Source organism: Lithobates pipiens, unplaced genomic scaffold (genome assembly GCF_037356315.1).
Source record: "Lithobates pipiens isolate NorthernLeopardFrog02 unplaced genomic scaffold, aLitPip1_a1.2 Scaffold_19, whole genome shotgun sequence".
In the NCBI taxonomy this organism is placed as follows: domain Eukaryota; kingdom Metazoa; phylum Chordata; class Amphibia; order Anura; family Ranidae; genus Lithobates; species Lithobates pipiens.
In genome coordinates this window covers 92951810-92977732 of record NW_027507764.1, presented here as the reverse complement: position 1 = coordinate 92977732, position 25923 = coordinate 92951810, and the positions used below count along the sequence as shown (strand labels likewise).

General features: G+C 40.2%; 1 protein-coding gene across 1 annotated transcript in view; it reads left to right on the top strand.

Annotated features, from left to right (window-relative positions):
* Window positions 1–25923, top strand: part of NRP1 (neuropilin 1) — a 245907-nt gene that overhangs the window by 117290 nt on the left and 102694 nt on the right. The gene's annotated exons all lie outside the window — the stretch shown is intronic.

The window sequence follows — 25923 nt, the reverse complement described above, 5'->3', positions numbered from 1 at the left end:
ATGCACATTAGGACGATTAGAGGCATATTTGAGCTCAACGTTTAGAGGCAGGAAAAAAATCCCTTCCGTTCACATTTCTGATTGGAGCTCACTGGCAGAAAAACGTAAAAACTCTCCTAAACTCATCTAGACTTTGTACAAAAAATGTTCTATATGAGTGTTTTTTACTCCCAAGAGAACAGATGCTTTTTTAAGCCCAGTGTGCATGGAGCCTTACTGGGTGGCATGATCAATGTGTGGCTTTATTGTGTACTTGTGGTGGTTCTTTAGAGTGAGCACCCAAAACTGATGTTTCGTATTTTGGTAGAAGCTGAACAGATAAACCACTTGACAGTTTATTATTTCTTTAGGACACTCTATTGGTGAAATATCTGTGCTTAAGTTTCTGTATCTGCATACCTGCTGTTGGCATTGTGAGGAGTTTCCACTCATTCTGCCGAATTATTCTTATTTTATATGATGCAGAATGTATCAGAAAGAATTAGAGTACGTAAACTATTAGATGTACAGGGACTGTTGGAGTAGCCAAGACATATAAGAAGCCAGGGACCAATCTAGCCAATCAGAATTAACATATAACTGTAATATTACTATTTAGTGGACTGAGCCCTTAAAGAGGATCTTCACCCTGGAAAGAAAAATGTTAAGTCAGCAGCTACAAATATTGCAACTGCTGACTTTCAATAAAGGGACACGTACCTGTCCAGGGATCCAGAGCTGACCTCACCCAGGCCAGTTCTTCACTGCTCTTTAGGACCCTGGCGCCGGTATGTTTATTGTGAGAAGCTGGCTGGGACTTCTTGCGGCTTCACAGCTGGCTTACCACTGCACTGCACTTTGTGAATGGTCCTGCAGTTTTCTGGGACCTGGGACACCTCTTAGAAGACTGCAGGCTAAGAGAGAGGGGGCGAATTTCTGCTCAGATCGCCTAGGCGATCCGAGAGGAAGTGGGAGTGGGTACCTATCAAAACTAAGTGCATGCTACCAAACAAAAAAAATGTATGTGCCAAATGTGGTAGATGAGGGGGGAGAAGGGCATAAAGCAGAAATTCCCCTTAAGGGTGAAGTTCCACTTTAAATGTAGATGAGGAAATGACTGAATGTATTTAACCAAGACACTGTAACTTAGATTGGCCAGCCATGCTTTTTAGCCATGCAAATTTATAAAAATAACTACCTGTCCCTACGTTCACCAGGACCCATTTAGCAGATCTATGGCATTCATCACACAGGTTGTAAAAGCACATTATCACAACATAGGAAGGCATTACCTGGTTCACTCCTGATCTTCACAGGCTATACTCAGATTAGGCTGAAAATAATTGGGGGTGGTTTGGTTTCGGGCTGTTTGCATGTTTGAATTAAAACAATGCATAGAAATATGCACAGTGTGGTGTGTTGCAATGTCATTCATTCTATATAGCCCCTAATAGAAATCCTTAATGCACCACAAGAAACCTACATTTTAGGGAACCACTGGATGTGCTGAGGAAAAAAAGTTGCAGGTGTGTTAAACCTCCGTTATAGTGTATAATTTGAACTGGCTGCCTTGCAGCAACCTATTTCACCACGCAACATAACTCACATTAATGTGTCTGCAGTAATGCTTTGCAGAGGTCTAAATCTGACCTTAGGCATGTGAGTTATACATGTTCTACAACCAAAATGCTAAAAATGCACTGTGAGGAACAGAAAAGTTTATATTCCTACACACGCCATTTTATGTATAATATCCTTTGGAAAAGTTTTTTCTTCTTACTGACGTAGGTTCCCCTTTTATGTAAGAGGAAGTCCAGTGCTAAAAATAGTAAAGCTCACAGCAGGGGAGAAAGTAAATATAGCCAGACTAAGGTTTGTAAACATCCCTTGAAAATCCCATTGTAATGGACTACTGTAGAGAGAAAAATTATATATATGCATGTCTATATTATTTCTCCGTTAAGAAAACCACATACTGTGCTATGGGAGTATTTGTTTACCGTTTCAAATAAGCGGTAAATGTAGGAAGATTGAAATTTGCAAATTTTACTGAAAAAAGCATTGTGGAAGATTGGCCAGTTAGTAGAATGGTGTATTGTTATCTTAAAGAGATTGTCTTTCCAAAAATAGTTTAGTTATAGATAGAGCCTGGTGGGCTAAGTCAGGCCCCGGCCCATTAAATGTCTTCCCAAAAGTGAAATCTTCTTAAGGCTCAGTTCACATTAGCCCAACTCCAAAGTCATGCAACTTTCAGTGCAACTCTGGAGTCTGACTTTGATACAACTTTGATGTGACTTTTTTACACACTGGCATTGAAGTTGTATCAGACAAAAGTAGTGCAGGAACCTTTTCTAATGTCGGGGCAGACTTGTGTAGTATCAGTTAAAATGGCTCTCATAGGGAAACATTGAATTTCACATGTCATCTGACTTGGGGTCTTAGATCAGATCCTATGTCGCATCATTGTGAACCGAGCCTTATTCTGATTCAGTCAGGAGAGATTTGGTTTCAAAGTGAACCTGTGGTCAGGTTGTGGACAATTGAGTATTTACATAGTCTTAAAGCGAAGTTCCAACAATTTAAAAGACAGCAGCTACAAAAAGTGTAGCTGCTGACTTTTAATTATCGGATACTCACCTGTCCCACAGTCCAGCGATATGGGTGAACAAAGCCATGCTCCTCTCCCCCTCCTCTCTGCGGCGCTGGGATTGTAACTGTTAGTGCCCGGCTGTGGCTTCACAACCGGGCACGCACTGCACATGAGCGAGCCCCGCTGCACGCTGTGATTGGCTGGGAAATCTTCTGGGACCTGTGACGTATCCCAGAAGATTGCAGGGAGGGAGAGGTGAACTTCCTTCCGGCGCCACGGAGCCCCGGGAGAAAGTGGGAGCTGGGTGCCTTTAAAAAGAGGGTATCCGCTCCCCCACCCAAAAAAAATGACATACCAAATGTGGCATCCCAGGGGGTCACCATCACTTAAAGTGGAAGTTCAATTTTTGGGTGGAACGCCGCTTTAAAGAAAAGTAAAGTAAAAATTCTCCCTTGCAGTGAGGTTGCTTCCAAACTGCAAGGGTTAAATGCTCATTTACATCCAGGGGACAGAAAAAATGTTTTTACTTACCTGATCCTCCACTTACCTGGCAGACGGTGCTCCACCATGCGCCGGCAGTGGAATGGCCCTTTGCAGCTATGGGTTCTGCATTGATCTTGATGATGACAAGGGTATCTGACCTAGAACATAGGGGAAACCAGACTTGCAGTTTAGATGAGCCTGCAAAAGTGGAGGATCAGGTAAGAAAATGGCATTACCAAGTTCCCTAGAAGTAAATGAGCATTTAACCCTTGCAGATTGGGGATATCCCCTTTGTGTGTAAAGATTTTTACTTACCTTACAGTTCAGCTTTAACAAACAGTTGTTCTCTCAACTTCACAGCTCACCTTGCCCTTCCTCCCAGAGGTAAATTGGCAACCATTCAGCCTTTGGGAAACACAGAGTACAAGCTCTGGAAGGGGGGAGCAGATTGAGCTGAACTGGTAATAGAACAGTTTGAATTAGTTCAGTACTTCTGTTGTCAAATTTGAAGATGAATTACTCCACAGTACATACAGATACAGGGGTCAGCAAGGGTTTGTTTTAGAGCTCATACTGCTACCTACTGTTGTTCTGAATATCATGGGCACAGGTTCATTTTAGAGCAAACAGAATTAAGTTATCACAGTGGCAATGCTTTTAATCTACTTTTAGAAGTTCACTGATTCATTTATTTGTTGTCTGGAATTTTGACTTAATTTATTAAAATGACTGGACTGCTATGTTAAATATAAACTTCTGGAATATGTGAGGGACCATGGCCTTTGATCAGGTCACTCATTACTTGAAACCTGGTCAAGTATTTGTCCTCTGCTCTTATACTACCCCTCAAAATCTACAAAATATTATTAACTATCATGAATGCATATCCTGTCAATCCATTAAACATTACATATACAATATAATTGAAATGTTACCTGCTTAGTCTTATTAGAACAGATTGTATTTTACATTTTGTGGTCCTTTTGGGGCCATTCTGTAAGGTATAAGAAAGCCTAATAAAGGACAGATTCATTAGAGGACTGGATAGAAGCCAGTTTTGGATGATGCCTTTGCATCCTTGTCATTGTAATAAGGTGCCTTTTACTGCCATAATGTGTTACACAGGAAATTACTCAGCTTAATAGATGTGGGTTAAAATGTCGGTTCTGATTAGTGAAACTGCAACGGGCAATAAATTGTATTATATTTTTATAGTTACAATTACTATACAGGTAGAAAACAGCATAAGTTTTCTGGCAGAAAAATTATTTCTGAGTAGCAACTGACAGAGTTTACAGTGGTTTATCTTTATACCAGCATGCTTTATGGGAAGACACTTGGGAGTCCAGGGCTGCTTTATAATTTTGGGTACCCATACTAACTGGGAAAGAGAACATAGTAGTATTGGAGTTTGATATTTAAAAATACCTTACATTTATGTATTCTGGGTCACGGTTATCCACCTACCAAGGGTCATTGAAGATTTTCCCATACCATGAAGATAGCTAGGTATATCTTATAGGGTTTTTGGTTTGCCTTTTTTATGGATTTAGAAAACGTCAGCCATTGTACGCTTCTGTCTTGTTTTAGCCTTTTAATGCCATTGTTATGGATTTGTTGAAGTGGTCCAAAATACAATTTGATACAGGGAGATGTGCCTGTTAGCCCTTGTACACACGGTCGGAGATTCCGACGGAATGTGTCCTATCGGACCGTTTTGTCGGATATTCCGACTGTGTGTGGTCTGCATCGGACTGTTTCCGTCGGACCAACTTTTCCAACTTGGCGGTAAAATTTTCTGTCAAAATGCTCCGATCGGACATACTCCAATCATGTGTAGCCTATTCCGACGGACAAAGTGCCACGCATGCTCAGATTAAATTCCTAGACCAAAGCTATTGGTTACTAGCCTGAACGTAGTCCCGTCCTAACGAAATAACGTCATCACGTTATGTACAATCGGATTTTCCGACAACTTAGTCCGACCATGTGTATGCAACATCACTTCCGGACCTCTTCCGGAATTAATCCGTCGGAATTACTCCGACGGATTTGGTTGTCGGAATCTCGGACCGTGTGTACAAGGGCTTAGACTATGCTGTAGATATAAAAAGTGTTTCTGGGTTAGTGTCTTACAACACTAAGTAATCAAGATTGAGTAGCGTTAACCTTTCGATAGAAAAGACCATCATTTGTTTTTTGTTAATAGTTTTAAGAACAGTAGAGTCTTCTTAAAATGGAACTAAATCCATCAATTTAACTGCTTCCTAAAATCGAGGCATGCCATGAATGATGACTGTCACTGTTGGCTGTGCTCTTAACCCAACTGTCAAGCCATCAAATGGCTGGTGCCATAACTGATCACATGTGCAGCACAATGGCAACTGCAGATCAAGCAGAGACTGCAATGGCCATTTCCTTGCCTACAAAGAATAGAAGGGTTTAGTTCCACCTTAAAACAAAAGATATGTTCAATTTGCAGTAGTTAGTTACATTCAACTGGACATGTTCTATAATGTGGAAATGATGTTTCACTGTTAATCTAATCAGTTTCTTCAGTTCTATCAAGTGTCAGGAACATACCCCAGCATTTATAGTCACATGGGTAACTCAGTCATCTTAATACAATCACCATGCAATCATGTCTCATGACATTCTTGGAAAATCATCAATACATTCAACGGTGATTGCATTAGGTGACTGGGTTACTCATGTAAATACTGGAGTGTGTTCTGGACACTCATTTGTGTCTGCCTCTGTCTTGATAAGAGCTAGAATTCTGCTTTGGGCATGCCTTCAAAATTCAAGTGTTTATTTTTTCATCCATCATAATGAAAACTCGTCCCTCTGGGTGGGTAGCATGATCACATGGTAAATTATAGACATTCTAAAAACCTGGAAAGATCCTAAAGAATGTAGTGTGAATTTTTACAGACCACTAATCAATCAGTATCCTGGCCATGACTTATAGCTTTCCTTCATCTAATGCTGCCAGGCCACTGCTACGTCAATAATTATTTTCCTGTCTGGTGAACCATTACATTATACACAATTGTTAATCGATCTATAACATTGGCATATTTTATAGACCATTGGCAGGCTTTATAACAGTGAAATATTTGAATCATTGCTCATCAAGAAGAGCCAATTCTAAAAATATGCTGAGATCACTGAACAGTACACAAAGAAGTTTTTTGCTCAACACGAGAACGCAATACATGCTGAGTGGCAATGTGCCAAGATTTACAGAGAGGAATATTTGCATATTACATCATTTCCATGAAACAGAGGATGCAAAGGATAGTTTAATTAAGATTTTTAATTTTGGTGCTCCCTGCTGTGGCAATATTACTGCAATATCTTAAAAAAACTGCCATAGAGGATAACAGATCTTTGGTGACTAGTATATATTATTGATTCACTTACAAAGAATATTTTTTCTAACACAACAACTCAGAATATAATTGCAAGAATTCAGAAATAATCACTGATCACACATTATTTACATGTTACCCGTTATTATGACGTCTTCATCATATCAGAAATATATTCCAAAATTTTAGAGGCTCATGCACATAGCCATAATTAAATACTCATATACTGGATCTTGATGCCAGAAGCTGGTAGGAAGATCCAGTGTAAAAACACTGGAGTAATGGTGGAAAAAATTAACATGTTTATGCACATACAGCATTTAGAAGTGTACATGCGTAAATTCAATCTAGTGGTTCGAACTTTAATTTATTTTAGCCACTATGATTAAGTAAGAACACATGCATGTACCCTTCCCTGAACGTGGGGAGTTTCAGTGTTATGTCTCTGAATACTGCTGTAGTAAACAGAATTAAACACATCCACATGCATGGCTACATTGGATTTATTAGTGCTGCATTCTTACCGGAAAAAAAAAAAAAACGCTGTACAGATTTAAACGCAACATTTTTGGCATCTGTATGCACAAGGCCTAGTAACTACAAAACAGAAGATCTGAGTTTGCTGTTCTACAGTTCATTACTGGTTCCTAACCACAAGGTCAGCTTTGAGCAGGTATGAATGAATGAATGAAATACTTATATAGCGCACAATGCGAACTGAATCGCCTCTAGGTATATTTCCCAACAGATTATAGCCCAACTCCAGCTAAAATGTACTTTTGTTTAGTTTTGACTAGTGTGTTCATATTTTTATTTCCATTTTATTTTTATATATCAGGGACCCCATTGGGGAGATATTGTCTCACTTCATGTTTTGTGATACCTGTAGAAGAAATGTCATCACACCAGAAGGACATGGACTAAAATAAATTACTTTCTGAAACTCTAACTCTTCCCCACTTTTCCTAAAAATTTGCTTTTGTCTATGTCTCCCACTGACCACTGGTGGTCAGTGGGAGCAAAAAAAAAAAAATTACATAGCGCCTGTGGTCACTAGGAGGAGAAATAGCGCCCCACTGCTGGTGCCATTGGGAGGAATTCTGCTCCACATTGTTGGTGTCAATGGGAAGAATAGAGCCATAGAGACTCATATCCATGGGAGAAATTGTGCCCTAAGGACCAGATAAATGCAAGAAAATAGCCTGCGGGCCACAGCTTGGAGGCCACTGTTCAAGAGTAATGTTCTAAATAAGTATTGGTAAATAAAGGTTTAAAGAGGAGCTGCTCACATAATTTGTGATATAAACATGTTTGCCATACTGAAGCTTCCATCCAACCACTTTGCATATTATTTTATATATACTGCAATTCTGTACTTGCCAAATATCCTGCAGAAATCTCCCCCCACTGAGTCTGGCTGCAGCCATTTTAACTGTGGGCAGCTGAAGCTGCTGCCTGTACACTTCCTGGATTTACACAGACACACAGAGGCACACCTTCAGCTTTGCAGCTCTCATTGGCCCTCTTATGACTCATGTCCCCTCCCTTCTAGGCAAACTCTCACAAGAGTGAGAGGGAGCCACACATGATGTCATAAGCCTAGGCTAATGACCAGACAAGAAACAGGAAGTGGGCTATATAAGGTATTTACTGGCAGAAAAAAATGTTTTACTATCCAAAGTTAAAACAACAAGGGCAGAGGATTTAATAAATGGAAAGATGAAAAAATTATGGAAGTTCCCCTTTAAGTATAAATTTGCACTATTAGTTAGTATTAGTTAATGAGTTAAGATTTTTAAGTCTAATAATGACCGGTTGATATTAGGTAGTTTGAGCCTTGAAAGGAATTTGCAGTGTTTCTCAGAATAACAAGGTCAGCTGTAGTGGGATCATCAGACAAGTGGTTGTATATTCTGGGACAGAACTTCCTGTAAACTCCTCTTCAGGGAATATCCGAAAGAGCCCTGTTTGTTGTAAATAGGATGACATGCAATTCTTCTGTGCGTGCCCACTGTCAGCTAACTATTCTTTTCAACATCAAAAATGTCGATGTTCCTTCCCCAACATTCATCATCTATACTCTCCTGACACAGCTAATGGGCAAACAGATTGACCTCTGAACCGCCACAGTTTCCAACGGGAGGAAATGGTACTTGACACAAAAATGTTACAGCTTCCTCTGTCTTTAAGAAGGGAGAAAACTATATACGATCTCCACATGTTTATGTATGTACTAAATATAGGTCTCAGTACTGTCCAAGAGAGGAAAAAATAAATATTATTTCTTCTTGGTTTCTACATATGTATGTTGCAAGGGCCACAGTTTGGAGCAGTTCAACTTTTGTTCACACGACCTTCAGCTTGTATAAAAACAGCATGTACAGAAAGCTTTACAAAGCAAAGCAACTTTGATGACTTTAAAGCCCAACTCTTTATGTTGTACCCTCTTAAAAGCAACCTCCTTTCTGCCTTGTGGCCACCACTGGCAATATTTTATGCTTTTTTGGTTTTACTTTTAATACTTACCTTTTTTGAAGTCTTGAGGCAGGACAAGTGAGGCTGCTAGGTTCTTTGCCTTTGCCAGGTAGCTGTGGTGACATCCCCTCAACAGACAAGGCCATGACACCCCTCACTCACAATATTTGCTGAACTTTCCATGATTGTGTGGCGCAGAACTTAGTTGGACCACATATTGGCTTCTCTTCTACAGCAAGGAATCATGAATTGTTTATATTTAGTCGGTGACAGACAAAGTCACAAAGGGAAATTTTTTGGTTCCCCATTCAACTACTACCCTATAGGTATATAGATAGACCTCAGCTACCTCACCAAGCTCATCTCAAAACAATCAACTAAACCATCCATTTTTCTCCTTCCAAGACCTCCTCTCAAGACCTCCTGCTCTCAAGCTCTTTGTCATCTTCTCTCATGCTTGCACCCAATTCTTTTCCAGAGCCTCTACCTCCCTCTGGAACTCTCTACCCTGACTTGTATGTCTATCTTCTTATCTTATCTGCCTTTAGATGATCCCTAAAAACATTTCTTCAGGGAAGCGTATAGCACCTCTAGCTAACAACTGAATCCTACTTTCTTGAACAACTCCTCCCAACACAGTTACTACCCTTTGAATCACTCCTTCTTGCCTTCAGTTATTAAGCTTTCAGGAGCAGGGCCTTCCTAACCCTCTTGTCCTCAATCATATTGTAACTCTACTGCCCCCCTTATATTGTAAAGTGCTGCACAAAATGTTGGTGCTATATAAATCATGAATAAGAATAATACAGTAGTATAATGATAGATAGATAGATAGATAGATAGATAGATAGATAGATAGATAGATAGATAGATAGATAGATAGATAGATAGCCTTACAATACCTTGATAGACAATACCAGTCCAAATGGTATCAAAAGGAAATTCAGGTCTATAGATTAGCACCACATCTAGTTTAAATGGGGCCCTATGTCTCAGAGGACCATGTATAGCTAAGCAGTATGCACAAATGGTTTAACTTCTCTAGTCACATATGGAGTTCTCCTTTAAAAAGATGGAACAGTTGGGCTCCAGGCAGATGTTCTAAAAATGTAATTATACGTTCTTGTAACTAGAACAGAAAAGAAGGTCACGGGCCCCCCACTCTCCTCTGCTACCTGTTTTTCTTACGTCTCCTGCACTACTTATGATATCTTAATGGAAGTGCATTTCACTCCATTTTACCAGTCAACTATTAATAACACTGAGGCATAAAAATTTAACACACATGTCCAAGCTGGTCTACATTGAAAATGACAGCTGAACAAGTAGTTAGGGAGATGAGCAATCAGGAATCATGCTCTGCCGTATTTCTTTCGGAAAGAACCTGAGTGCGCAATGAAACACTTGAGAAACCGCATCATAGCACAACAGTAAACACCGACCAGCTTAAAATGCTGTAATGAATAATGGATGGCCAATCAGTGCATCTTCCAACCCTTAAAATACATATTCCAGTGGCGGATCTGCAAACGAGAAAAAAAAATGTCATCCGTCTTTGCCAAATAACATGGTATTCAGCAACAATTACTCACTCATGGAGTCAAGAAGCGGTGCATGGGAAACGGTGGGATGAATTGGAATCGAGCGTCGTGTGTTTCTTATTTATGAAATGATTCTTCACTGTCAACATCTGCTCCTCTATCTTCGTCCACGGCCAAAACTCATTGCTGTATAACAGAGTGGAGCTAGACATGAAACAAACCCTGGGCCCTTGTGATGGGGGAAATACAATCTGCTTTGCTATAAAAAATATGAAAAAATAACATGTTTTTGTAAGCGCCCACTACACTAATTAATGAGAAATGTACCATGTTTATGATGAAGGTTGTTTTTCAACACCGAGATTAAAATATATGCATGTGACTCATTCTGCGTCTTAAAGAGGGCCTGCACCTCAAAATTGCTTTCTTTGATTGTAGGGGAATGATATAGGGTTCTTCACTACTGTGAAGGTCACTAAAATGCGAAAATTAATGAAACCACCACATTGAAGAACTGATTTACTGTAATATAATACATTTTCAGTTTTGGGTTTAGATATACTTTAACTTGAGAAAACCTACATTGTTTGGGAATCCTTTATCACATTTTACATTTTTTACATTTGTAACATAAAGACTGTATATATATATATATATATATATATATATATATATATATATATATATATATATATATGAAATATCCCAGAAAGTAAGGATAACTTGACAGAAATTTGTGGGAGTGTTGAATTGTTATGCCCCGTACACACGTTCCGACAGAACGTGTGTACGGTGTTGTTGGAAAATCTGATCGTGTGTGGGCTCCATCTGACGCTTTCCGTCTGAATTTCCGACACACAAAGTTTGAGAGCTGGATCTAAAATTTTCCGACAACAAAATCCGATCGTTTAAATTCCGATCGTCTGTAGACAATTCCGACGGACAAAGTGCCACATATGCTCAGAATAAATTTACGAGAAGAAAGCTATTGGCTACTAGCCTGTTTATAGTCCCACCATACATGTTCTACCTCACCGCGTTCAGAACGATCGGATTTTCCGACAACTTTGTGTGACCGTGTGTATGCTAGACAAGTTTGGGCCAAAATCCATCGGAAAAAATCCGACAGATTTTGTTGTCGGAAAGTCCGACCCCGTGTGTACAGGGCATAAGTCTGCACATTTTCACTGGTAAGTTTACACATGCAGAGCACTTGAAGCACAAATTCTAGTTGATACTTTTTCAATTTGTAGCAAATTTGCACAGCAAGTCTCTAGAAAGAGCAAAGCTGCAGTGGTGAGTCTACAGCAAGAGCTCTGCAAATCTATAGCATGAAAATTCGGTGGGATGATTATTGCACAAGTAACTGAACCACAACTTGCTGCAGACTTGCAAAAAGTTTGCCAAAAAAGATCTGGAGCCATACAATGGAGCTTGCTGCAATTGTACAACAAATGTGTGAAGCCTGGCAAGTCTAGCAATAGCTTGGCATGTCATTTTCAAAATTGCAGCAGGATTAATTGCTAACTGGGATATAATATTTATATATAAAACAATAAATTGACCTAAAACTGCTAATGAGTCCCTTTAAAGTAAACCTATTATTACAATACAGAGTTAAGGATGCCTATACAATTTACAACTAATTCATTTAACCCATTTAATAAGTTGAAATGATAAAATAAAGCTGAGAACCTTAGCACCACAGCACTAGTTGGCATGTGAAGAATTAGAGAAATCTGTTTTGGGTGAAGTCATTTTTTTCATAATTATACACAAAAAACAAGGAAACATATCTGCACGCCTGCAAAATTTGGCCCTGTGTTGTGGAAATATAAATGTTTCACATATTGTAATTAATGTAATAAAAACCTGCTTAAACTTTCACCAATACTTACATAAGTTTGCAGAATACCAATAAAACAGTCCACATGGAAACCCCGAATGCCCCCCTCCCCCTCTACCGCCACTACGTCTCCGAGCTTGTTGCCAGCATTTGTCCTCAGTATATAAAATAAATATTTTATAAAGCTGTATTGCCTCAGGTGAAAATAACTCCATTAATCAACCTTTTTACCAACAGGTTGTGTGCTATAAACAGTCATTAAAGTAGTGAACTAAGTGCATGAATTATTTACACCTTCATAGTTATATAGAATACGTGGTTAATCATTTACTCTTAAGCCTTGGTCTGTCATCTGCTTAGTAAATTAGTAAATGACTTGTTTGTGTATTGTGCTGTGTTTGCTAGGACTATCCTGTATGTACATGCTTTAAATGAGTCATTTTTAGGCAATCGGATTATGTGTAGAATCTGTACACATGGGTAGTGAAGTTCTTTGTGCTCCATGAGTCTGGGCTTTGGCCTAGGGCAGCAGGGATACAGGGGCAGCACACAGACACTCCATATATCATGGTGCTGTCTTTAACATATTCTCATGTATAGCGAAAGCTTCCAGATTACAGCCTTGCTGACCCTGGTGGGTCCTCATTGTTGGTCTACACAGTTTAGCATTTTTATAAATAGAAACTTACTTGAATTTGTACTGCTTGCCAGTAACTCTCCTGATTCAGCAATTAGCTTCCCTACACAGATTTGCACAGGAGAGTTCTAATTTGAGTCCATTCAAGGTTCTTATTTTAACTGAAGCCTTGATGAAGGGGGAGTCTTTTCTGCTTTCTGAAACATGTTGGTTGTTTTTTAGTACTAACCATGGCTTTTTTTCTTAGAGAATAGGAGCAGGAACCCCTTCCAAGTCACTGCCCCGTACTCACCTCTGAGCACCACTCATTGTTTCCACCTTCACCCCACCCTCCCAGTACTGCCCCTTTTAGAGAATACAGAACCAAGTATCATTTTGTGGTGCTAATTAATTTGTATGGAATTTGGTAATGACAACAAGACAGTAAAATAGATTCCCTGTAGCTAGCAACAATGGACCCCCCAGCAACAATAGATCCACCCCAGCAACATTAGACTCCCAACAGCCAACATCAATAGACCCTCCAGCAGACACCCCTCCCTCAACAATAGATCCTTCCCAAAAAACGATTGACCTCCCAGTAACATAAGACCATCCCCAGCAGCAATAGACCTCCCCAGCAACAAAATAGATCTCCTCCAGCAACAATTAATTCCCTAGTAGTCAGCATCAATAGAACCTCCAGCACACCCCCCAGAAACCCTTGCCATTACATACATTCAGTGCTGGAGGTATGTGTGTTCTTCCACGTTCCTGCTGAAAAAAAGCCCCGGTACTAACCAATAAATGAATTTGGACTCATATCCTTTGTTCTGGTGCTACTTTTAGTTCACCTACGTTGCTATCTTGATTGCTCACGCAGATAGTGCTGGCCAAAAACTCTCCTGATCCAGCAATTCCCTACACAGATTCGCATAGGAAAGCTCTATTTTGAGTCCATTCGCAGCTCTTCTTTTAACAGAAGCCCTGGTGAAAGGGGAGTTTTTTCTGATCTCTGAAATGTGTTGGTCGTTTTTTAGTACAAGCTAAAATTTATTTGGACTCTGATACTTTGCTCTGGCGCGCCTTCCATTTGTGCATGTTTCTTTTCTCTTACATTTTTCCAGACTTGATAATTGAATAGAATCCCAGATATAGTAAATAGGTTTATTTTATACCCAGAACGTGCACATTACACTTTGTACAAATATTCCTGAATTAAAACTATATTCACAGTTCGAATTTTGTTAATTTCACCAGTTTGACACCGCTAACCATTAGACGATTAAGTAAGCATTCCAAAAATGAAAATCCCCAAAAAATGTAAGAGATATTATAGCAAATAAATACAAAAGTAGCAGTGGTGGCCAGTGGTAATTTTCTCTGGGGGGGGGGGGGGCGGCAAACAGTTGCACCTCACCCCCCACCCCATCGGTCCGTCGGCAGGTGGGACTGAGGCACTTACCCATCTTTGTGGCACTTCTCCCGGGCTCTCAGCAGTGGCAGCTCTTCCGTTCTCCTGCTCTCCGCGGGCATCGTCCCTGGCTTCTGTTTCCTCCTTCCGGATTGAGGATCAGTGTTACAACAGCGAATATTAATTCGCTGTTGTAATACCTGGGTGGGCTCATGGCGCAATGCTCTGTGCTACAAACCCACATATTTTGAAGCCTATTAGAGCCTATGTCTCTAATCAGGTGCTTCAAAAAACACACCCACCGCAGTAATTCAGGTGCACCCTAAATAGGGTTTGGCAGGGGTGGCCACGGATAGAATAATCCTATGCATGAATCTATCCATTAGTCATATAGGGGGTGGTGTGGAGAGAGGGGGAAGCGACCGAGCGCCCCTAATGAACCAGCTGCCGCTGAAAAGTAGTGAAAGTATTAGCCCTTGTACACACGGTCGGACATTCTGACGACCAAATTCCTTGGATTTTGTCTGACGGATTTTGTCCGAAACTGTTGCATACACATGGTCAGACAAAGTTGTCGGAAAATCCGATCGTTCAGAACGTGGTGATGTTATTTCATTACGACAGAACTACGTTCAGGCTAGTAGCCAATAGATTTGGTCTAAGAATTTGATCTGAGCATGCGTAGCACTTTGTCCGATCTGAATTTTCTACAAACGATCGGACAAAGTCAGATCGGATCATGTTGTCGGAAAATTTTATAGCCCAGCTCTAAAACTTTGTTGGTAGGATATTCCGACGGAAACAGTCCGATGGAGCCCACACACGGTCGGATTATCCGACAACACGGTCCGATCAGACATTTTCCGTCGAAATGTCTGACCGTGTGTACAAGGGCTAAGAAAAGTAAAGTACTATACATTTTTATACTATACATTTTTGTTTATTGCTTTGGTCAAAACGAATTTTCACAGAAAAAAGCCTCATAAGAATAAAGAATTACAGGTATACCCCACTTTTAAGTACACAATGGGGTTTATTTACTAAAGCTGGAAAGTGCAAAATCAGGCTCACTTCTGCATAGGAACCAATCAGCTTCCAGATTTTAGTACCAAAGCTTAATTGAACAAGCTGGGGTTAGAAGCTCATTGGTTTCTATGCAGAAGTGAGCCTGATTTTGCACTTCCCAGCTTTAGTAAATAAACCCCATTGTGCACTTAAAAGTGGGGTATGCCTGTACAATGATACTGCAAAGTAATACAACTGAACATACCTTATCCTTCACAATACATGGGTCATGTTCAACAACGGGCCTATTTGTGATGTCATCAATGCAGCACTTGTAGGTTAAACATATCTGACAGCAGTAGACCTTCCTGCAATAACCTCTGAACTATTGAATGATGCTCGGGTGTCAAGAAATCCTTGTAAAAGTCACACCATCATTTATTTGTCACATAACGCCAAATCCTAAATCTGAACAAGGCTTCTATTGCTAAACGCCAATATCCCCCCTCCTTTTTATAATACAGCAAGGCATCCATTGATTGTTGGTTTCCAGTGATCTACAGACATGAACTTTTAGCTTTGTGTGTGACAGAAGCCTGCATTATTGCCGTGTCAGAGTAAATAAAATAGACTTTTCCCATCATCTGTCTCTTCTGTTCATACAGGTTTAAGGTAAAAAGTGCATAGGGCTGCTTTATGGAGCTTAGATCATTTTTCAGCTCCATGTGCTCTGGGCTAAGATAAATTGGCTCTTTAATGAAACACTAAAAGCAGCTGCTGCAATCAGCTGAGAGGTGTAATGTGTGGATCGTTCAGCTCTGTACATGCGCCCACTTCACCGCTACACGCTACATGCATCAGTAATAGGAAAAGCTCTGTTTGTTGGATCTTTGACGACCCTGGAAAAATTAACATATTGTGTGATAATGATAAGCATGTTTGTGCATTTCTGACTCGATAATGAACTTAAGTGCTAGTGAAAAATTCTAGAAATTTTGCTTTTTCTCAGATGTAACTATTTACGTACATCTTACTATGTGTCCACCAGACTGGTGTTCTTGTTGCAGAGGTTGCAACATCAGAGCTGCTTATTTGTGCATGCAAAGTAGGATTCTCTAAGTAACACTGTTGCTACCTTTCTGTGTTACCTGGGCTGGTAGAGCCCTGCATGAGATCATGAGCTTGTAGACACCTGCAGGTAACCCTGCTGAGTGGGACAGCTTAAAATGTTATACTTTTATAAATATAAACTGATGGTTTACACCTTTTCTTGACCAATTCTTGACAATTGCGCTGTCATGCGACGATGTACCCAAATAAAATTGATGTCCTGTATTTGATCACCTCTGTGCTTTTATTTTTTTTGCACTATAAACAAAAAAAAATAACACATTTTGAAAAAAACAACAATATTTTTTAATTTCTGCTATAAAACATATCCAATAAAAAAATTAAAAAAATTACAAAAACGAATTTATTCCTACATTTAGGCCAATGTGTATTCTTCTACATATTTTTATTAACGAGAAATCCCAATAAGTGTATATTGCTTGGTTTGCGCCAAAAGTTATAGCGTCTACATATTATGGGATATTTTTATTTATTTATTTACTAGTAATGGTGGTGATCGGTGACTTATAGCAAGACTGTAATATTGCGGTGGACATTCGGACACTAACTGACACTTTTTGGGGACCAGTGACACTAATACAGTGATCAGTGCTAAAAAAAAAATGCACGGTCACTGTACTAATGACACTGGCTGGGAAGGGGTTAACATCTGGGGCGATTAAAGGGTTAACGGTGTGCCTAACCAGTGTTTTACTACACTGTGGAAGTTGCTTTTACTAGGGGAAAAGATGGAATTTATTCCTTGCTTTGAAGGGACACAAACTCCATCCATTCCCTCTTGTCATCATGGCAATCTGCCTTGTTTACATAACATTGTGTGTAATCACAGCAGAAGTGAGCCAGCGGCGGTCCGCATGCACACCCGCTACCTGGAACTGTCAGATCACGTAGGGGGAAGGGGGAAGAGTGACTTCTCTGACTGCAGATTTACAGAAAAACAGTTAAAGCGGAGTTCCAGCCTATAAAAACAAAAAGAAAAGTCAGCAGCTACAAATGCTGACTTTTAATATCAGGACTCTTATCTGTCCAGGTATCTAGCTCTGTCGGAAACCCCTAGCCAAATCACAGCCTGTTTCCTACAGCGCATGCGCAAAGTGAATTAGGAGTGGGTACCTAGTTTTGTTTTAAAAGTGCCAAGTGTGGCAGTGGAGGGGGGGGGGAGGGAGCAAACAAGCAGAGCTTCCCCTTTTGGGTGGAGCTCTGCTTTAACTTGCAGTCATTCATGAAAAATTGCACATTCCTGCAAACTTTTGTAATCTTGTAATCTCAGCGACCAGTGTATCAATGGTTGAGATTTGATACTTTATTTTTGTTATTATATGTAGCCTGTCTATGACTGGTGATTCAGGTCTGGCCAACCCCTGTTAGAAAAAACCCCGTCCATAGGGGGCACATGGGCCCCGCCCCCTATCCATGCATCCGGCCCCCTAATCTGCATGCGGGACATCCGACGCATGGATTACAGTGTTTTTTGGGGGGTTTTTTGGGACGCACATGATTACAGCCTGAAGCTTGACACCCCCAGAATATTGAGCACCAGCCACCACTGGCTTGGACAAGCTGTAGCATGCAGTAAATAAGTTGGGTTGGTCAAAAGCACAATTTTTTTAAACTGATTCCTGTGATTTGATTACCTGGAAAGCGCACATTCATGCAGCAGAATCAATGAGTGTACACGTGTTTGCAACTAGCAAAGATAAAACAATTCTTTCAAAGCCTAAAATGTGATCTCGCATCTGATCTCTATCTTAGATGAAAGGATACCTATACATTGGTCTAGCCAGACATACATATGGTAAATGGTAAACTACACTAAACTTGTTTTCATGGAACACATTTAGATATGTATGTATTATAATCAAATTATATATGCATGTTATGTTTTATTTCTGCAAAAATAGCTTTTTTTAAGTGTTCTGGGGGAAAAAAATGTGCTGTTGTAAAATTTCCCTTTTTCTTCTACAATCTGCTTTCCATACATCTTATCCCTCCTAGCAGAAGGCATGGACCTCACCTTTATAATTATGTTTATTGGTTGTGTTTGTAAAAAAAAAAAGATTAAAGAGTTAACAGCTGGTTAAGAATTCTTTCAGGGGGTCTTCCAGTTCATGTAACATTCTTTTCAGTGGTTAAAACTGTCTGCTTTGATCAAAGGCAAAAAAAAAAAAAAATTGCACACCTGAAAATAAGACTTGTTTTCTCTTTACGGAGCCGTCTCCTCGAGGTAAAACCATCTCTATTCCAAATAAACTAATAGGTAACAATTGCTGAGCACTGTTCAGCCAATTGGAGCTCAGGGTTCCACATCTGTTTTGTAAAAGCCATTTGTGCCCGTGGTATTTAAATGTTAGGGAAGTTCTGTTATTGTACAACTGGGAATCCGCAGGGAGGAAAACGTTAATGAAAACCATAACATTCTCCGATTTTATGATTGCAATTTCGAGATGATCGCTGAAAACGTGTGTTGCTTTCTGTACCGGAAGCCATAATTGTCTTTTTCTAGAGAGATCATAAGTTCTCACATTGAGAATCAACTGCTAGGTTGACACAATGCAGCACTAGAAATCATTACAGTGTAATAGCTCTTATGTTTTGCTGTAAGAGCCTGTGGGTAAAATCTGAATTTATGGAATGTTGATGTATATCAAAAAGGAAACTTCCTGGATTTTATTAGGGGACAGACACACACATATAAATATATATATATATATATATATATATATATATATATATATATATATATATATATATATATATATATATATATATATATGTATATTTCCTGTTCCACCAGTGCACAAAGCGAGGTCCATAAATACATAGATGAGCGAGTTCGGGGTGGAGGAACTTGACTGGCCTACACAGAGTCCTGACCTCAACCCCAATAGAACACCTTGAGGTTGAATTAGAGAAGAGATTGCAAGCCAGGCCTTCTTGTCCAACATCAGTGCCGACCTCACAAATGCACTTCTGAAAGAATGGTCAAACATTCCCATAGACACACTCCTAAACCTTATGGACAGCCGTCCCAGAAGAGTTCAAACTTTTATAGCTGCAAAGGGTGGGCCAATATTGAACCCTACGGACTAAGACTGGGATGCCATTAAAGTTCATGGGAGTGTAAAGGCAGGCATCCCAATACTTTTGACAATATAGTGTATATATTTATATGTACGGCACAGTGGTGTAGTGGATAGTACTTTCACCTAGAAGTAAAAAGGGTTGCTGGTGCGTATCCCAACCATGACACAACCTGCCTGGAGTTTACATGTTCTCACGTGGGTTTCCTCCGGGTGCGCTGGTTTCCTCTCACACTCCAAAGATATTCTGGTAGGTTAATTGGATCGTGTCTAAATTGTCCCTAGTATGTGTATGTATGAATGGGAGTTAGGGACCTTAAAGTGTAAGCTCCTTGAGGGTAGGGATTGATGTGAATGAATTATGCAAAGCGCTGCATAAATTGACAGCGCTATATAAGTACCTGGCATAAATAATACACACATATATATATATATATATACACACACTGATCAGCCATAACTTTCAGACCACTGACAGGTGAAGTAAACAACATTGATTATCTTCTGATAATGTGATCTGAAAGTGGGTGGGATATATTAGGAATGAACTGCAAATATTGTTCCTGAAGTTGATGGGTTGAAAGCAGAAAATTATGGGAAAGCTTAAGAAACTGGGTGACTTTGACAAGGGCCGAATTGTAGAGGCCAGATGACTGGGTCAGAGAATCTCCAAAACTGTAGCTTTTGTGGGATGTTCCTGGTTTTCAATGGTCAGGACCTACAAAAAGTGGTTCAAGACTCAGTAATTGGGTTGGCCCATGTATTCCGATCCAATAGAAGAGCTACTGTAGTTACAACAGTTTGTTGTGTATGGGGCTGCATAGCCACAGATCGGTCAGGGTGCCCATGCTGACCCATGTCCAAGCCAAAAGTGCCTACAATGGGTATGTGTGTATCAGACTGGAACAGAGAAATGAAATAAGTTGGTATGGTCTGATGAATCACATGTGCAGCACTTACCTGGAGAAGAGATAGCACAAAGATGAACTGTGGAAGGAAGGCGAGCTGGTGGAGGCAGTGATCTGCTACTTGTGTATCGGTGGCAGATACCACAGCATACCTTCAGAGTTTTAATGGAGTCCATGTCTTGCAGGTTTGGGATGTTTTGGGAGAATAGGGGCCCTTGGCATTAAAATAATCTAGAGCCCGGTTTTGCCCTGAGCCCCATAATATAACTACAGGCAATGACCAGTGTCAACATAATCTGCAGCCATCAAATAATGTAAGGTGCCAAAACATTAGACATCTTGGATATCTTTCAATGCATTTCCTATTGTTTCTGTAGAGAAAAAAAATTGCCATCTTTTCAAAGAATGTGAACTGTACCCATGTGTGTTGAATAAGGTGAGGACTATGTGACCTGGTACAAGAAAATGGACTTTGACAGAAGTCGTTCTGTTTATTGATATCAGTGAGTCATCTATTTTTTATTAGCCAACCCTTTATAGTTTTCATATGGATAGAAGCTTTAAGAATCATGGCTGAGATACTTCACTTGTACATCACAGTGATTTTCTTTTAAGAAATGTAAAACTTCAAAAGAAAAAAAAATCCCCTTTCCAATGCTGTCCAACTTTTCCAGCTAGAGGCATGCAAAGGATACCAAGAAGTGATGTCATTCAATATGGAGCTTGTCAGCTGGAGGGAGAAGGACTAGAACTGCCAGAAGATATTAATACTTAAAAATGTTATATAGAATTTAGGAACACAGCCAATTCCTGATTACTTCTAGTCTAAACAAATGTATTATTAGATTGAAAACTCCCACCCAGTATTAAACAGTCACATAAGGCTTATTTATTTATTTTTTATATATATTTTAAGATGCTCTGCATACTTTGCTGAACTCCCCCTGACATAGAGTAATGTTGAAGAAGACATATTTTAGTTGGCTTGGCATTTATCATTTGTTTTTGCATTAAAGGCAGAGATTAGATAAAATGTTACAGATGAGTGGTGTTTTCCCTGATTTGGACGGAAACATGTTTTAGGCTCGATAAATTGCTCATTATCTCAGCTTTGTAAGTACAAACGGCACTGGTGATGTTTCTTTATGAGATAAACCATTCCAAAGAATGGAGAAAAACAACTGTTATATTAACTGGCTACACTCAATAAAAACCCAATGGCTAGAAAGGGTCTCTAAACACACAGTATGTGCTTTTCATTGCAAAAACTAAGCTATTCTACTGGAGCCGCCATACATAATTCAATATGTTATAAGAAATAGAAAAGGAGATGAGACATATGTTACACTAAGTGGAAGTTTTTACAGGTTTCTACTGGGAACCAGAATTAGGGTACAGTCCAAAAACTTTTCCACCGCTTGGGGATGTTGACATTGTACAATATCACTGAAGTCCCCAGTCGTCTCCTGTGTGTAAGACCTCCTGTAGCACCCCGGTAGCTCTAACAGAGATTGCCAACAGGTCTTCAGCACAGGATGCATCAGGTTTCACTGGACAATGTATGTCCACGAAAGCATGGATGAAAATTTTTTGAACATCTCAATGCTTAAACCTGATATCACTTGCCTTGACATCTTCTTCCCACTCTGTATTCATCTATGAGCCTTCTTGCCACCAACCAAACATAGGGATGAGCTCCCACCATAGCAATTAGACCTTCTCAGGACCCAACTGCACATCCATAATCAAGGGGCCTGAAGCTACTACCAACACTGACATGAAGGGTCAATTCACTCAAATCTGATGGATTGGCATCATGAAAGGGTGTCTTCTTAATTACTCTAGTAAAGTATTAGGAAGCTTTCAGCACAAAAATTACCAATTTTTCCTGACAAAAATATCAGACAAAAACGGTGAAACCGCAGTGCAATGACAAAGATTCTACCTCCCTAGTTCCCATGATATATTAAAAGTTAAGTGATTTTTATTTACCAGTATCTACTTAGAGCTGAAGTACCAGTAAACCTGTTATCTATTTACCCAACTGTTGACCTATTTTAAACAGCATAAAACTACAAATATATTACATTTGTGGGGGGGGGGGGGGGGGTTACCATATAGTTCCTCTATGTTCATATGTGTATACAGTAGTGCATGTATTGCCAAACTATCTTAGAATTATCATATATAACTTACCTTTTCATATACAGGGTGAAAGGTAGGTGAATCTCACAGTTGGAGTGTGCGATGATTTGCAGTAACTGAGTGCAACCAAACAAATCTTACCTTTCTTGTTGAAGTATATCTGAATGATTGTTGCTGATTGGTTGTTAATTTGCTTTAGTACTTGCCCTTTGCCATATTGAAGAAGATTATAGAAAACAAACCTTACATATAACTTTTTTCATTTAAGCTGCAAATTGTTATTCTCTCCTTTGTGTTTTCCTCTTTAGAGAGTTGTATTGCTGCTGTAATGTTGAGTCTCTCCAGACAAATTACATTAAGTGAACAATAATCCAGCTGAAATACGTTTTGCTAGGCATTTTTAATAAAGTAGTAGAGATACCATGTTTTTCCCCATCTGGTAATTAAATTGTAATTAAGTTTAGTACCAGGGTTACGTGGCCCGAATTAAGTCAGCTTTAAAGATTTCAAATTGTGCATTGGTTGTCCATGATTTTATTTTTATTAGAAACAGGTGAATACTGATTGAAAAATAGTCTTCATTGTAAAGGAGACATTTTTTAAAACTGAAGTATGACTGTATTTGGAAAAGAAAAATGATTTACCTACATTCCTGTAATTATGTGTGTCCAGCTATGTCGCTAATTGTCCTTCAGAGGAATAGAACATTTACAAAGGAGTGACGATAATAACTTGATAAGGAGTTTCAAGAATCAATCCAAGCAGCAGAAGATGGCTTTCATCACTCATTCCTATATGTACAGTGGGGCCTGGTCAACTGGAGGACTGAAGGTTCGGGCAAATGACCTCTTGGAGCCCAACTTAAGCCAAATCTTTGTTTTTATTGTGGGGAAATGATTGGACCTCTCTTTGTTTTTATTGTAGTCTGTGTCCCAAAAGTTCCAAAGTCCTCTAACTTCCTCAGCAACAGAGAGTCAAAGGAACAAATAAAATAGTAATAGGAGATATCAAGTCAATGAAAACAAAAGCGCAATCTTTTTGTGAAGATTGAAAAAACATAAGGGTTTTTAGGGCTGTCTCTACCTTCCTGTCCTAGGGACCCCCCTGTTTTGAGGGCCCTGGTGTCACATGGGTGACAAAACCAGGTGCTGTTCTGCACAGAAACCAATCAGCTTCCAATCAGGTGAAGTTAGAAGATGATTGGCTACCATGCACCAGATTTTGCACTCCACAGTTTTAGTAAATCAACCCCACAGTGTGGGAAAATCAACTTCATTTAATTGGGGGCATTTACAAATATGATAGAGGTTCTAAGCCCCTGTACACATGGTTGGAGATTTCCACAACCAAATCCGTCGGATTTTGTCCGTCAGATTTAGTCTGATGGATTGTGTCCGAAACTATTGCATACACACGGTCGGACTAAGTTTTCGAAAAATCTTTCAGAACGTGATGACGTAATTTCGTTACGATGGGACTAGATTCAGGCTAGTAGCCAAGAGCTTTGATGTAGGAATTTGATCTGAGCATGCGTGGCACTTGGTCCGATCAAAATTCTCTACAAATGATCGGCTTACATCCGACCGGCCCAGTTGGTCGGGAAATATTTCCAACATGTTGGAAAATTGGGTCCGATGGAGATTCGGACGGAATCAGTCCGAAGCATACCACACACAGTCGGATTATCTGATGACACGGTCCGATAAGACGCATTCCGACGGATTCTCCGACCGTGTGTACGCGGCATAACACTTCCTTACTCTTTTAAAAGCTACAACCAGTTCTTGCTGAATGAGACTTTAACGTATCTTGACTATAAAATAATTCTGTTTCTGAGACACTATCCTTAATAAAGTGATCGATATAATGCATTAGGGGTATTTTTCAGCCCATCAAATGGCTACCTGTCAGTGGAGTGTATAGGCAGATGGTATATTTCAAGGCAAGTTTAGTCCTGGGTTATTAACCTGGCAATTCTGTAATTTGCTAGAAGGGCTGCCATAAGCAAGCATTTGTGGATTGGTTAAAGTGTATGTAAGCTAGACAATCTTTATTAGCCCTGAAAAATTGTACTGTTTACTAAGGTCTACAAACTCTGCACAACCTGTAATAATTCTAAATTGTTAGAGGCAGCAAAGTATAGACAAATGCTGCTCTTTATTCCCAGTCTAGCCCTGGTGACAACCACAAATTTCCCTCTTAGAACCTTCTCTCTTGCATTCTTTAGCTATTATTTTGTCTGCAAATAGCCAAATTGTTTCCTCTGAAGAAAGTCTTCTAAAGTCACTAAAGAGAGTAAGTTTTCTTTTAGCATATTCAAACAAGGTTCAGTCACACAATTTACAACTGTCATAAGTAGTGATGGACGAACTTCCGACGGGACGTTTCGCGAACGCGAAACGCGAACGGACACAAACGTTCGCGAAAACGACCGTTCGCCGCGGGCTCCATTGACTTCAATGGGAGGCGAATTTCGCAAACCTTTAGGTCGAATTTGCGGCCACGGGGTAATTATTAGGGGGTAGCACGTAGTCCCACCACCTGGACAATAGCATAATACATGTATGAGGTGAATTTGGGATCGATAACTACAAGCATTTTTTTTTTATTTGGGAAATTGTTCTGACAATTCAGGACTATGGAGCTAATGAAGGCAATGGAGGAGAGGGAAGGTCAGGGACCAGGGTAGGCAAACAAGAGGGTGCAGGAGATACAGAGCACTGACAGCAGCACCGTAATACAGAGCACTGACATCAGCACCGTGACATACAGCGCTGACAGCAGCTCCGTGACATACAGCGCTGACAGCAGCTCCGTGACATACAGCGCTGACAGCAGCTCCGTGACATACAGCGCTGACAGCAGCTCCGTGACATACAGCGCTGACAGCAGCTCCGTGACATACAGCGCTGACAGCAGCACCGTGACATACAGCGCTGACAGCAGCTCCGTGACATACAGCGCTGACAGCAGCTCCGTGACATACAGCGCTGACAGCAGCTCCGTGACATACAGCACTGACAGCAGCTCCGTGACATACAGCGCTGACAGCAGCTCCGTGACATACAGCGCTGACAGCAGCACCGTGACATACAGCGCTGACAGCAGCTCCGTGACATACAGCGCTGACAGCAGCTCCGTGACATACAGCGCTGACAGCAGCTCCGTGACATACAGCGCTGACAGCAGCTCCGTGACATACAGCGCTGACAGCAGCTCCGTGACATACAGCGCTGACAGCAGCTCCGTGACATACAGCGCTGACAGCAGCTCCGTGACATACAGCGCTGACAGCAGCTCCGTGACATACAGCGCTGACAGCAGCTCCGTGACATA